Source organism: Dendrobates tinctorius, unplaced genomic scaffold, assembly GCF_039654945.1.
Source record: "Dendrobates tinctorius isolate UK_male_01 unplaced genomic scaffold, ASM3965494v1 ptg000207l, whole genome shotgun sequence".
Taxonomy (NCBI): domain Eukaryota; kingdom Metazoa; phylum Chordata; class Amphibia; order Anura; family Dendrobatidae; genus Dendrobates; species Dendrobates tinctorius.
Window position 1 is genome coordinate 1,693,581 of NW_027361874.1, and position 16,555 is coordinate 1,710,135.

Below are 16,555 nucleotides of genomic sequence, written 5' to 3' on the forward strand. Positions count from 1 at the left end.
CATTAACCCCACGTGTGCGAGTCAAACCCGCACTGAGATCATGACAGTACCCCCCTCTCAATGGGGGGCCTCTGGACCCCCAGGCTTGCCCGGGTACTTAGCATGGAAAGCCCGCACCAGGCGATCAGCATGCATCAACCGGGCTGGTACCCAGGACCTGTCCTCTGGTCCATACCCCTTCCAATGAACCAGGTACTGTACCGACCGCCGTACCAACCTGGAATCTACAATATGACCAACCTCGTACTCCACCTGCCCCTCGACCAAAACCGGAGGAGCAGCAGACTCGGAGTCTCCCCGTACTGCTTCAAAAGGTTTCAGTAGAGATTTGTGGAAGACGTTAGGGATCTTGAAAGAGGGTGGAAGGCACAGCCTATACGCCACTGGATTGATTTTTTCCACAATCTTGTACGGGCCAATGAATTTGGGTCCCAACTTGGCTGACGGAATCTTTATCTTAATGTTTCGCGTGGAGAGCCAAACTTTCTCTCCCACCCGAAACATGGGACCAGGTGTTCGTTTCCTGTCCGCGAAAAACTTATACCTGCCTTGAGACCTAGATATACGCCGCTGGACTTCTGCCCATGTATCTTTTAACCGCTGAACAGAATCCTCAGCCCCGGGACACCCCGAATCCAGACGAGAAAACTCACCAAAATGAGGACTGAACCCATAGTTAATCAAGAAAGGGGACCTACCAGTGGATTGACTCACCCGACTATTGAAGGCAAATTCAGCCAACGGCAGTGCATCGCACCAGTCATTCTGTCTAGCAGAGGTTAGACACCTGAGGATCTGTTCCAGGGACTGGTTAGTGCGCTCCGTCTGCCCATTGCTCTCAGGATGGTATGCAGACAAAAAGGACAGAGACATACCTAATTTTTTGCAGAAAGCACGCCAAAACTTAGCCACAAACTGCACACCACGATCAGACACCACATTCAGGGGTACCCCATGCAACCGGATCACATGCTGCACAAACAACCTGGACAACGTCTCAGCTGACGGTAGTGCGGACAGGGGTACGAAATGAGCCTGCTTAGAAAACCTGTCCACCACTACCCATACCACTGTATTACCCTTAGATGGAGGGAGATTGGTAACAAAATCCATGGATAAATGAGTCCATGGCCTTTCGGGCACTGCCAAGGGTATCAGCTCCCCTGCCGGCCGGCTATGAGAGCTTTTAGAACGAGCGCAGACCCCACAACCAGCAATGAATTTTTTTATGTCCGAACCAAGGGTAGGCCACCAAAAGATCCTAGCCACCGCCAGACGTGTGGCTGAAATACCAGGGTGAGCACTCAGCTTGGATTCATGGAACTCCTGCAAGAGTTTCAGGCGAAGTTGCTCTGGGACAAACAACTTCCCCTCCGGCTTGGCCGCCGAGGCCTGCGACTGGGCCCCCAGAATCTCCCGTTCCAATTCAGATGAGACCTCTGCTATCACAACCCCAGGGTGAAGAATGGAGGACGGTGGCTCAGGGGGCGACACCGGCTGAAAACTGCGTGATAAGGCGTCAGCCTTGACATTCTTAGACCCTGGACGAAATGTAATCGTAAACTGAAAACGGGAAAAAAAAAGTGACCAACGGGCCTGTCTGGGTGTTAGTCTTTTAGCAGACTCAATGTACGACAGATTTTTGTGATCCGTGATCACCGTAACCGGGTGACTGGCCCCCTCCAAAAAGTGCTTCCATTCTTCAAACGCCAATTTGACCGCAAGAAGCTCTCTATTGCCTACGTCGTAATTTCTTTCCGCAGCAGAGAACTTCTTGGAAAAGAAAGCACATGGCCTGAGGTTGGTTAGAGTGGCAGGCCCTTGGGATAACACCGCCCCCACCCCCACCTCAGAGGCGTCCACTTCCACAACGAATGGTTTGGACGGATCTGGCTGCACTAACACAGGAGCAGACATAAAACATTTTTTCAGCGTTGCAAAGGCCTCTTTTGCGGGCGAGGACCAATTTCTCACATCCGCACCTTTGCATGTTAGATCCGTGAGAGGTTTGACCACTTGCGAAAACCCCCGGATAAATTTGCGGTAATAATTGGCGAACCCCAAGAAGCGCTGAAGACCCTTAAGATCTCGGGGTTGCACCCAATCCGCAATGGCCTGCACCTTCTTGGGGTCCATGCGAAAACCCTCACCGGATACAATTAACCCCAAAAAGGACAACTCTTGTACACAGAATACACATTTCTCCAATTTGGCATACAAATGATTTTCTCTAAGCCTTTGGAGCACAGTTCGTACATGTTCCAAATGAGAATACTTGTCGGGGGAATATATCAAAATATCATCTAAGTAGATAACGACAAAACGACCAATGAGATCCGAGAATACCACGTTGATGAAATTCTGAAATATGGCAGGGGCGTTGGTAAGACCAAACGGCATGACTAAATTTTTAACTAGTCCCTCGGTCGTGAGGAACGCGGTTTTCCATTCATCCCCCTCCCGGACCCTTATCAAATTATATGCCCCCCGAAGGTCCAGTTTAGAAAACCACTTTGCCCCTGATAGTTGGTTACATAAATTGGGAATCAATGGAAGGGGGTACGTATTCCGTACAGTAATTTGATTAAGCTCCCGGAAGTCGAGACAGGGACGTAACCCGCCATCTTTTTTCTTTACAAAAAAGAAACCTGCCGCTACAGGTGAGACTGAAGGACGTATGTGTCCTTTGCGCAGACTTTCAGTAATGTACTCCTTCATAGCCAAGCGCTCAGGACCAGACAAATTAAACAGACGGGCTTTGGGTAATTTAGCCCCCGGGACCAGCTCAATAGCGCAGTCAAAGGGTCTATGTGGCGGTAACGTCTCGGCCTCGCTTTCGGAGAATACATCTTCGAAGTCCTTCAGGCATTCCGGAATACCTTCCAGCTCGACAGATGATACAGACACAGATTTAACTGGTTCAACCAGCAGTGCGGATTTATCACATAACTCAAAATCATTAAACCCCCATTGAACAATCTCCCCCGTTTTCCAGTTAATAACTGGGTTATGGCGTTGTAACCAGGGCATGCCCAACACCAACCCTGCAGGTAGATTGTCCAGCACAAAACAACTTATGTTTTCCACATGAATAGCGCCCACTCTGAGCGAAAACACATCAGACATAAAGCGAATTCCCTCCTTAGTGAGGGGAGATGAGTCAATGGCCATCACCTTGATCGGAACCTTGAGCCTAACTGTCCCTATCTTGCAGTGTGTGACCAATTGGGAGTCAATGAGGTTAATAGATGATCCGCAGTCGACGAAGGCTGTAGAGGAAAAAGAACTACCGTCCACAAATAGTTCCACAGGCAGTAATACTTTAGAAAACGAGGAAAATGGTACCTGAGGGTCTGAGCAGCCTCCCCGTTGACTACCCAGACCTAGTCGTTTCTCGCCGACCGGGTTTGAAGACGGGCAATTCGGGCACTCCCTTTTCCAATGTCCCGTTTTACCGCAGTAAAAGCATAACTGCTTGTCCTTCCGGCGTTTCCTCTCTGTATCCTTCAGGGAGAGGGCGCCTACATCCATGGGCTCAGGGGCAGTCTCTTTTCCACTGGGGAATAATGGAGTATCCACCTGCATCACCCCTCTGGCCCGCAGCCTGCGGTCCATCCGGACGGCCTGGGTCATGGTGTCCTCGAGAGAGTTAGGTGGGGGATGTAACGCCAAGGCATCCTGCAGCCGCTCGGACAAGCCTCTGCGAAAGAGTCCGCGGAGTGCGGCGTCGCTCCAAGAGACCTCTGCCGCCCAGTGGCGGAACTCAGAACAAAACCACTCAGCTGAATGTTTCCCCTGACAGACACTCATCAACATATCCTCTGCCAATCGCACTCGGTCAGGTTCATCATAAATGTGCCCGAGGGCCTCAAAGAATGCGTTCACTGACATACGTTCAGGAGCAGAGGAAGACAGAGAGAAAGCCCATGCTTGCGGAGCCCCCCGAAGTAGGGAAATAATGACCCCCACCCTCTGGAACTCATCCCCGGAGGAGCGGGGCCTTAGAGAAAAAAAAAGCTTGCATCCTTCTCTGAAAGACCTGAACTCCTTTTTGTTCCCTGAGAAAAAGTCAATTTGACCGGAGATTCGGGGGACGCTAATGACACATCCCTACCCCCAGAACTAGAAGCCCCTGCATCGACAGCCTCCTGCACAGTAACCACCAACTGTTGCTGGGTCTGGGCCATCGTGCGTTGTTCCACATTGAGCTTATGGAACATTTGGGTCAGGTGCTTGACCTGATCAGACAAGGCTTGTATGGGCTCCATGAGGATAACACACACCTTTTTTTTTTTTCCTTCAGAAAAAAAAAACAAAAAAAAACTGAAATGGTCAGTTATAATGTCAAAGACACCGCACTACACTTGCTCATAGAGCCAGTGCACGTGTCCTGAGTTCAGAAGCAGTGCTAAGAGTTACCTGGGGAGCAGGGCAGCAGAGGTGACAAAGCGTGCTTCAAGCTAATAGTGTCAGGGTCTCAGATTATGGCAAAGTAGAAGTCATGCACAGTACAGACCAGCGAGGTACAGGAGGGATAAACAGATGGGAGGTCAGACAAAGCCAAAGGTCATACACAGGATCACAGTACAGTACCAGGGAGGAGACAGAGCGGATAATCAGGGCCAAGCAGAGATCAAAACCAAACAGACATATAAGGTACCAGGCAGAATCCAAAGCGATATCCAGGGAACAGACCGAGTCATACACAGAGAATCAAGTAACCAGAACACAGCACTAACACACTCAGGGGTCACCACACAATGCCAAGGGCGAAAGTATAACTGACAGGGATGGGAGCGTCCTGAGGCTATAAGAAGCCTCCCCCAGAACCAGGGAGAGGCCACAATCATAGCCCCAGGTGTGCAGGTAAGCCTGCACCAGGATCACAACCTTTAACCCCAGAAATGCCAGTCATCAGCACTGGTTCCAAACATTAACCCCACGTGTGCGAGTCAAACCCGCACTGAGATCATGACATCGGCGATACTAAATATGTGTACTTTCATTGTCTTTTTATTTATGTAAAGAAATGAATTTATTGAGGAATATTTTTTTTCTTTATTTAGGAATTTTTCTAAAATTATTTTTACACATGTTAATTTTTTTTAAACTTTTTTACATTGTCCCAGGGTGGGACATTACTATGCAAAGTCAGATCTCTGATCTGACACTTTGCACAGCACTGTGTCAGATCAGCGATCTGACAGGCAGTGTAGGAGGCATCTCAGCTGACACCCAGCCTCGATCAGCCGCGCTCCCACCGTGAGCGTCACTGATCGATGAAGACGTACTATTCTGTCCATGTACATTAAGTCCCAGGGTACATGGATTGAACAGTACGTTCAATGTCAGGAAAGGGTTAAAATTATTTGAATAAGCAATTTTAAAAAATGATGTCGGGTCCCCCCATTTTTGACAACCAGCCAAGCTATAGCAGACACTTGGGGGCTGGTATTCTCAGACTGGGAAGGTGCCATGGATATTGGCCCTCCTCAGCCTAAAAATAGCAGCCCGCAGCAGCCGCAGAAATTTTGCATCTATTAAATGTGCCAATTCTGGCACTTTGCCAGGCTCTGCCCACTTGCCCTGGTGCTGTGGCAAGTGAGGAAATAGGTTTGTGGTTGATATCAGCTGTTTTATGGCCACTGACATCAAACCCAGGGGTTAGTAATTTAGAGGCATCTATAAGACACCCTCATTACTAACCCCATAGCTAGATTGTAAAAAAAAAAAACAATATGAAGCTGAAATCAACCTCACAACTATTATCCCACTTGTCTCTGCCACAGGGCAAGTGGGAAGAGTGAGGCTAAGCGCAAGATTTGGCACATCTTATTGATGCACCATTTCTGGGGCATCTGAGGGCTGATGTTCCTAGCATGGGAGTGGGGACAATATCCCTGGTCCCTTCCCTGGCTATTAATATCAGTTGACTACTGTCTGTTTAGCCTTGCTAGTCTTAAATTATGGGGGAACTAGTGATGAGCGAGTACCATAATATTTGTAATCGCTATACTCGTAATGAGTACTTTGAAAAATCGCGTATTCATTCCGAATAGCGAGTACAATGCAAGTCAATGGGAAATGCAAGTAATTTTCTGCTGGACCCTACAAAGATGTCTGGGGGCCTGAGGAAAGGGCTGAAGTGGATAGGAAAGTAATGAAACAGAATGGGAAGAGCCTGGAGAATATGCCTGTATACAATACTGACTCACATATAGTTTCTGGGAATAAGTTATGTCACTTTAACAGATACACAAGTGCAACTAACAAACCTAGATTTCTATTGAATATGTATCCCCTATCTCAGTCACAAAGTGGGACAACCTGTCACAAGAGCCTCTAATGACAAATATTAGTTTGGTATGACAACTCTACTTTCAAGATTTGTCCACTGCACAATGTGCATAGGGTTTGTAAAAATTTGCCCTATGGGCTGAGTCATGGTTGACGCAGGAAGCTACCATCCCATGGGCCTCCAATCACAAATTGTAGTTAGGCTGGAGTAGGAATACTGTCCTGGTTTGTCCACTGCACAATGTGCATAGGGTTTGTAAAAATTTGCTCTATGGGCTGAGTCATGGTTGATGAAGGAAGGAAATGGGTTTTTATGGGAAGGGGTTTGTTATGTGTGGTGGCTGATTCTCTGTCTAACGGGCATGTTGAAGCTAGTATTCAGCTACTGCCCTCTGCTGCTTACTAATCCTCGCCAACATGTGATAGGTTGAGTTCCACCACATGGGCAAGTCGCAAATGAGTCGGTGACTTGTCAAATTCAAGCACTTTTGCAGCACTGTAAGACCAGCAAAAACAGTAGAGGAATGGTGGAAATGGACACTAATACAGCGCACCTTCTCAAGTAGGTATGGCAAGGCAGGGTAAATTTTCAGAATTTTCTGAACAACTAGGTTCAGAACGTGAGCCATGCATGGCATGTGTACCAGCTTGCCGAACTTTAAAGCCACCACCAGGTTACACCGATTATCGCAGACGACCAGACCAGGTTGGGGTGCAGTTGGGAGAGCCACTGATCGGTTTGTTGTTTTAAAGCTTGCCACAGCTCTGCTGCAGTGTGTGGTTTATGACCTAAACAGATCTGCTTCATCAGAGCATGTTGCCACTTTGCCAATGCGCTGCTGCACAGGTCCCAGCTTGACAGTGATGGGGAGGGTACTTCAGCAGAGGGTGAGGAGCAGGTGGAGGGGAGAGAGGAAGTGGAATATGAAGAGGCAGAAACACTGACAGAAGTTGGACCCGCTATTCTTGGCATGGGTAGGATGTGTGATGTTCCAGTTGGCACCTTTGTTCCACCCTCCACCAGGTTCACCTAGTGTGCCGTGACAGAAATGTATCGTCCCTGTCCACACCAAGTTGTTCAGATGTATATTGTTAGGTGGACCTTCCCGGTTATGGCGTTGGTGAGAGCGTGGTTCAGATTGTTAGTGTAATGCTTGTGTAATGCAGGGATGGCACACAGGGCAAAATACTGGTGGCTGGGAACACTGTAGTGTGGGGCAACCACAACCTAGAGATCACGGAAAGACTGTGTTCCTACAAGTCTAAACGACAACATCTCCACAGCTAGCAATTTGGCAATGTGCAAGTTTAGTATTTGTGCCTGTGGGCGCGTGGCTGGGTATTAATGCTTTCTTTCCAAGCTCTCAGGCATGGACAATTGGACACTTCGCTGGGACAAGGAAGTGGATGTGGTTGATGTTTCTTGTGTGTGAAGAACCGCAACTTGTGTGCCTCCTTCTTTAACAGCACTTTCTGAAGGACATAGCCCAGGTGACATGGCAGTGGTTTGACCCGCTGAAACAGATTTGGTACCCTGGTGTTCCGCCCACCTACTGGGGTGCTTGACTGCCATGTGGTTTTGCACACTGGTGGTGTTCAGGTTGCCTTTGACCTTGTCTCTGCTCAACTTGGTATGGCAGATGCTTCAGACTACAATGTTTTTCTCTTAAGGACTTTCAGAAAAAAATTCCACACAGCGGCTGAACACCCCCTTGCTCTGACTTGGCGCACAGCAGGGGTGCTCTCAGGAATAGATGACCCAGTTCTCACTGTGATCAGTCAAACCCGCTGGACCCAAACATCCACAGGTCTGCCCATCACTACATGTAGGTCATCAGAAGCTGAACAAATGATAAATTGATATCCACATTTTTATTATATGTAAATGAGCTGTTCAGAGCTATCCACTGACTAACGGTTATCTACATGAGAATCTTCCAGAGCTTATTTTACATAAAAGAGGGCATTACTGGTGTGATATCTAATTACTGCTCTCCTGATCTGGCTGCAGAGCTGTTTGCGATTATAACTGACACATCTGCATGTACCTCTCAACTTCAGCTTCCATCTCACTGTCAGTTACGCCACCTGAAGAAGTGAGGACGAAACACGTATCACGGTTGAGGGACACAGCACAGACCCAGCCTCTTACCTGACTAAGTTATTTATTTAGGGCTTTCTCCCATGCCTATTGTTATCTGCAGTCAGTGTTGATCTGTACATACTTTATGGCAAAGATCATCTGATGCAATGTGCTAGTACGGGGTTTTTTGTGTTCCCACCTGTGTGAAAATTTATGCTAAATAGAGCGCTATATTTCGCAAGGGGTAATTTGCATTCAGCTCCTAAATTACATAGTAATGGTTAGGTATTAATAAATTGTCTACCTATATTCAGTGAATATACCCTCATTTGCATATGCACTTTATAACTAATAATTCAGTTGTTCATGAATATATGTAGTCAATACTACTACATATAAAGTTTCAAGATACACTTTATTATTTGAATTTATCATCATTGCCTCAGCAATAGATGTTTAACAGGGTCCCTGGCCGAATGCGTCCCTCACATTGAGACATCTTTTTTATTAGAATAATTTTTGAGTGAAATATTTTGTAACAATAAAGATTGTCAAGTAACTTTCTCTACATTACTTTTTTTGTGTTTTTTCTGGTCACCTTTAACCCCACTCCATTCGGAGGGACTTGGTAATTCGGACTGGTTTATCATGTATTGATAGCACGATTTCATTTGGATCGCATTCCCTACTGATTTTAGTGTTGCAATATTGTTTCAATACAGCAGAGATGTGAGAGCTTCAAAAAAGTGTTTGTAAGGAGGCAAAGCTCAGTTCTACTCTTCTGTATTAGTTACATGTCTCATGTTAAAAGGGTAACACACCCTTTTATTAAAAATAGGAACTTGAGGCAGATTCTCATTCTGTGTCTGGAAAACAGTCTTGATCAGTTCATTCACATATAAAAACAATGGATCCTTCTGGAATAAGACATCGAATTACAGATATCAAGGTATCAGTTTATTCCGTTTCCTATGACCTACATGCCAGTATAGATGGTTTAAGATGGTTGAACCTACTGACAGGTTTCCTCTAGTGAGAAGTATTCAATGCTTCATTTCACCGGTGGTGATACTGTAGTGAATCTGTACACATATTGGTTACATAGTGGATTACATCTCTTTTTTTTATTTCCCATTAGTGAGACTTCATGTGATCTTCTTAATGTTCGGGGTTTTTCTCCAAAAAATCAACACCTTTAACGTTCTAACTAGCAGATGACCACTCATCAAGGTTTCAGAACCAGCAAGAACCTAATATACAGTACTCCACCGAGTCTATGGCACATCTGGGCACCACAAGGTACTATGCAAAGGGTAAATGTGCAGGTAATTCTCTTCATGTTTCTTCTCACAGTAAAATACAATAACCAGACACTTAGCAGTTTGCAAAAAAAACAATTGAGTTTCTCAGATCATCTTTCTCCCTTGAAAAAAGGCATGCACCTCAATGTGATTCATGTTCTGGATGTCCATTTTATTTATCTATTAATCTTCCAAGCAAATACTGCAGATGAATTGTGTATGCATTTTAAAGTCCATTGATTGTAACAAAGGACATGTACAAGTTGTTTTCTCTTTGTTTTAAGATCACCTGATATCAATTAGAGTTCCTTTCGTCCTCCGCAGATTTATTGCACTGTAATAAGGTCTTGAAAATATGAAAGCAGAGAAGCAATATTTCAAATTTGAGTATAAAAATCAACAATAAAAATGTATATTTATAACCTGAAAAGTATGATTTCATCTTGGAGAATGACCAAAATAATAGCAGCAATAAGCATGATTTCAGTTTCACCATATTGTATTTATTAAACACTTCAGGGGACCTGAGAATAAATCAAATAACAAGATCATTTTTGGATACATGCACATATATTTTAAAATATGCGGGTAGCTATCACAACTGGTTATCATTTAGCCATCTGATTCAAAGTGTTTTCAATAAGACTTCAGCATGTTAGGCCTTTTCTCATACTTCACTGCCTGTCCTCTGCTTTATGACATCTATAAATTATTTAGCGTTATAGCGGAGTCGTTTTTTTTATAGGAAAATTTTACAAATAGAAATACATCTTGTTTTTGTCAAGTTAGAAAGTATGTATCCCACTGCGATTACACAACAAAAGGATCAAAGCAGATACGATGCACAATAGTGAAATGCAGTAATACATTTGGCTCATGTTAACCATTTAACTGGAGACTACTTCTGGCAATCGCAAAGAATTTACATATCAAACATTCCTTCCTAGGCCCATAAAACCGGTTGCGTATTGAGAGGCTTCAGTTTATTCAATGCATACAACCAAGTTCGCCGCGTAAATGTGAAGGCTCAGACGTGTAACTTTATATTACGGCAATTGTGCATATCCAATTCTTTTGGTCGGCACTGTAAATGGAAATATAATCCAAGACTTTTTTTTTTTAAAGAGATTTGAGGTTGATTTTTTGAGAGGTGTTATATAAATGCACATTACTGGCAAATAGGCTAATTTGTTGTGGTTTATAAAAGGATTATTGTGCATGCAAAAAATATGCTGCAGGCCAACACCAAACTGGCTTTTTAAAAGATAGTTCCTTGATAACCAGCTATAGAAAACAATCCAAACACATTTTATTCATAAGGATCACAGATATATCCCATTAAGGCTAGGTGCACAGGAGCATATTTTTTGGTCATCTGAGAAAATTGAATCGATAATGAAATCTCTGATCAGAGAGTGACAACAGTGTGTTCTGGTCCTCTTGGATGAGGAGAAGATGAAGAATTAAAAATTCCCCATCTTTTCCATTCTGTGAGTGCAGTCTGATGATTTCCACACACTCATTAACTTGAATGGCGCAGTGCGATTTGAATATTGGATCAAACATGGGCATGTAGCGATATATTTGTACAGATTCCTCTGTCTGAGGAAAAAATCAGACTTGTTCACCACCCAATACACTATCATTAGCCTGAGCGCAATGTTTTGTTGGATCGCACTTGGACAGAATATGCGCTCATCTGCCCCTGACCTAACTTGAACTATCACTAAAAGCTGTACTTAAATTTAATTTGTTAACCAAAATGTCCCCTCTCTCCACCCATATAAAACGTGTGTGTCTACTCTTAATTCTACATATACAGTGCATGACTACAAAAGGGCTCATAAGTTATTGGGGAATCAACCCTTTTGAAACACTGACAAGTGATTACTTCATAGTTAGCGCCAAATGTCATTGGCTTTTGTAATAACTTTGGGTTCATTACTATGCTAGACTCTGGATCTTCTTGCAATGTAGTGGACAACTCTAACCCAATAATGTGCCAAATATCCTGATAAAAAATAGGATATCTTTCATTATATTAACAAAGCCTAATCCAAAACAATCCTTTAACCCCCTTCTTCTCAACCATGAAGAAGATGGCAGCTTTACTTAAGAAATGTAACTTTTTTTCCAGAAGGTCCCTAAATTATTAAATATACACAGTTATATTATACCATTGCTTTCATTAAGATTAAGATCAAAGCTCAACTGTACTTTATATATGTCATCAAGTTTTGATTCTCCTGCTTTAACTTAGTAAGAAATTTTCATGCATTTTTGCATGTAAATTTTACTTCTCTTGTCTATTTTCATAGTCAAAAAGAGGTCAACTATAATTTTTCGGCAATTTATGTGCATGATATACCATTTCAATTTGTACCTGACAAAGATCTATGTACAGGATTGAAATGCACGGTGCAGGGTAGATAATAATGTTCCTTTGAACTTGAAGTAGTTATTTGTGACTGTAGCTTGGTTTGTATGTGTGGTAATTCCTTATCCTTCTCTATTTGGTTTATTCCCCTACCTTCACACCCCAGTGTATTCCTTTATTAAATATATGTGAATATTCTGTATGCCTGGAGTTTTCTGTTAACCCTTGTTTGTGTAGCCTTGTTTGTCGTGTTGGTGTACTATGGTGCACAGTAGTGCCCCCTCTTCCATGGTTGGGGGAAGACAACAGACAGAGGGCTAACTTAGGAGATAAGGCAAGGGCGGAGACCCTGGCATCTTTGCCATCTGAAGTATCCCGGGGAGCAGGGCGAGCTAGAGCACCCCCTAGTGTTAGGGACAGGGAAGGAGCCCCTGTTCTGGGTCACACGACAGGTGTCATGACAAAGTGATTACACAGGTCTACAAAAAAATATCTTTTGTAATCATCGCAGGTGACTCTGTACTTTTCTGTAGCATCTTTTTTGTCTGATTTCAAAAATGTATATAGTTTTTCTGTGACACATATAGTTTCCATGGAGCAGCATCATTATTATAAGGTATAAGAAATATACTGGCGACATTATGAAAACAGTAATCTACATATCAGAAAAAAATGCTTCACCTTTCAAAACAGTTTTTATTGAACCAAAATAATTTCACATGCAAAATAGAAACCAAAATATAAAAGTGCTTGACATTAGACTGTCGTTGATACGATTTTTCAGGGTTGTCCTTATATAACATCCAACAGTAATCTGCCATCATTGAGTCATTCCAAAAACCCTGGTAGCGGTGTTCCATTACTTTAATGTCCTGGCGAAACCGCTCGCCTTGTTCATCGCTTACATCCCCAAGGTTTGGAGGGAAGAAATCTAAATGTGAATGCAAAAAGTGCATTATCAGAGACAGGTGGCATCCACTGGTATGCATTTAGCAGTTCCTCAACACCTTCAACTTATTCTGGAGATTTTTGTTTTCCTAAGATGTTTTCACAGATCCACTTGAAGCTTGAAGATCTCAATTCCTTATCATTTAGAGTTTCTTCAAACACATCATCTCTCTTAAGCTCTCTGATCTGAGGACCAACAAATACCCCTTCCTTCAGTATTGCTGGTGAAATGCTGGATAATTTCTGAGAAATGTACTGGAACCCTTGTGAATTTGTCTTTGCTATGGCTTTCACAAAGTTTTTAATCAATCCCAACTTTACATGTAGTGTAGGAAGAAAGATTTTTGTTGGAGTAACTAAAGTATTATGCTGAACATTTTCTCTACCTGGAGCATAGATGTTTCTCTGTCCCCAATCACAACGAACATAATACTCTACTGTATTTCTACTGTCCCATAAACACAAGAAGCAGCAATATTTTGTGAAACCTCCTTGCATTCCTATTAGCAGACCAATCACTTTCAAATCTCCACAGATATTCCATTGATGATGCTTATATTGAATATCATCCAAAGCAACTGACAAATTTTCATAACTTTCCTTTATATGACATGAGTGAGCAATAGGGATTAATTGTTTCATATTTCCACTGTGAAGCATCACTGCTTTCAAACTTCTCTGGGATGAGTCAATCTGCAACAAAATACTCTTGATACGGTTCTTCAAAAAGGCCATTCACATTGTTACAGTACACCATTGGTCAAACAACTGTGAAAAATTGTGTTAAAGTGTTTCTTCTGTTTCAATAGTTACATGCTATGACATCATCATGAAGAAGATTATTCTGTTTCAACCTAGATGCAAGAAATTCAGCTTTATCTTTTGACAATGAAAGGTCTCTGATGAGATCATTTAATTCATGTTGAGTAAAGTATACTGGCTGCTCAGCTGCTCCATCAGGTATATACTCTTCTTGACTTGAGGTCTCCATGTCTTTGCCAGTAGCTTCAGCTCCACAGTCTTCATATTCTACTTCATTTTCATCCAATCCAGGCAACAGTGGTACAGGAACTGGCAAGGTACCATCATGTGGAACTGGCCTAATAGCAGATACAAGTTCAGGGTAATTAATCTTATGTTTGTTCTTTGTATAAAAGCCCTTCAATTTGACAAAACAAAAGTAGCAGTCATCACTATGATTTTTGGGTTCTCTCCAAATCATGGGAACAGCAAATGGCATAGCCAATTTCCTCAGACCATTTGAACAACTTGAGAATATAACATGAGGGGCCCAGCTTTTGTCTTGATCACCAAGTGGACACTTAAAGTACATCTGGTACATCTTTTTAATATCATGAGTAATTGAATGTACTTGGCCTTTTGGTATAAAAGAACATCACACATAGCAGAATCTTTTTGGATGATTGATAAATTGTTGGGGCATTTTTCTCCTTTAAATCAGATCAAAAAGTAGAGTAAGTTCAGTTCAATGGTGGTGATAAACTAAAAAAAAAATGTGATGAGCCAACCAAATATGTGTAGATAATTCTCCAGAGATGACAGCGGCAGCTTGTATTTAGAACTGATTTTATTGGAGGTAATCTGGTAGATAACTATATACAGTTGTGAGGTAAACTGGTCAGCCTATTCCTTACAGATGAACATTTGAAGACAGGCAGTTTCTCAGTGTGATATTGGCTCCTTAGAGGTTGTCTCTCTGTGGAGACCCTCACTCAGTTACACCTCAGTGGCTGAGCTGTTTTCTTTCCTCTGAGGTGACTTGTCCTCCCAGAAATGCAGTGAAAATCCTCTCACAATGGCGGCTGTCCACTGTCTTCCCATCTAATCTCCCCGTGGCAGGGCTCAGATTCCTGTAGAGGTCTATCTCCTGTCAGAGTCTCACATACCAGTCCTTGCTGCTATCACCATCCTTTTCTGACTGACGCAAATCTTACCACCTCATAACAATTAGCTCCTCCCCATAACATGAGACTTTCCGAGAAGCAGTCATTGGTTGACTGCACTGTCAATACTCCTTCTAATAAAACTCACTAAAACCTTTAGGCTGTGTGTCCATGTGGGGAGGTTGAGCTGGGTACGGTTCTGTCTGTAATGGAGACAGAGAGATTGACAGAGGGTGTCATGTGGCAGACTGCCCATCAGAGGTCACTAGAGAGCACCGATGGCAGTGATTATGTAGCTGTCATTTGAGTGTTACATAACTGCCAGAGGTCAAGGTGACTCTGATTGGGCAGAGGTGACTGTCAGGTGACAGAGGGTGGGGCTACCTGGTCTGTCTGAATAAATACTGAGGTAAGCTTCCAGAAGCTTCAGTCAGCCAGGGGAGCTCACAGGTTAGGAGAGTCTGTCACACAAAGGAGATCCCTCAGAGACTTTGGACAGTGGAAACGGTCACGGGGGGTGACCCTATAGGACACTGGTCACATGCAGAGACGGCCTGTGAGGACCTGGATTATTGGTGGACTTTGTAAGGCGAAACGCCGTGGTGGATTGGCCTAGGGCAGCCACGGCGGATAGAGCCACGAAGTATGCCTGACGGAAAAAAGTGTACAAGTGAAGGTACCCGGGCCTGTCTGCCGGAGGATAACAGTGTGAAACATCTGTCGTGTTTTGTTCTGGTCGTCGTGAGGGTGGCCAATAAAAGCAAACCTGTTGAATACAATTCCTGCCTCTGTCTCGTGCCTGTCGATGTCAAGAAGCGGGTCACCCCCCATTCCTGTGAGTACAGCACACCTCCGCTGCCTATCTGCACTAACACCAGCAGCACCACCACCCAATTGCTGTTCCTCCCTCGCCACCGACCCTACATTTTGGCGTAGTCGGCAGGATCCATCGCCGCAAATACAACATCTTCAGCGGTAAGCCTGCGCCAGAAGAATCAAAGGACCCTAAGCTGTGTGGGTTGAAGATTTTATTTTTCCCTTTGGATTACAAAAATTGGACTGTGAATTGCTGGTTTTCAGCAGGTGGATCTGGAGCGAAAAAGGCCTTGTTAAAATTGGCTGTGGCAATTTGGCATCAAAAAGAAGCACAGGAGTTTGCAGCCACCTTGGACCTCCAGGAACAGCTGCTAGAGGAGCTGTTGCCGACTGTCCGTGCAGAGTCATCGGGCCTGGAGGCTGGCCCTGCCGGACGGCGGGGTGAAGAACATCTGCTGCTGGAGGAGCTGCGGGATGGACTGTCGGGAGCCGCGGTGCCGGGGAAGGTGAGCGTTACTCCAACTCAGCCGGCGGCACCGCAGGCAGATCCCGCCCCCATGCCCCGTGTACGAGACACCGGCCCCCGGCCACCCCGCCTGACCTCTCGTTCTTCAGCAACCCCGGCCCCGCCCCAGACCGCCATGGCCTACTCACCGGCATCCGCGGCCGCCGCTGCTCCATCCGTGACCCCTGTTGCGGCCTTCTTGCCGGAGCTCGCGGCCGCCTTGATTCCTGCTGCGGCCTGCTCCGTGGCCTACCCGCTGATGCCTGTGGCCGCCTCTGTCCCTTCCATGACTCTGGGTGCGGCTTGCTCCCCAATGTCCGCGGC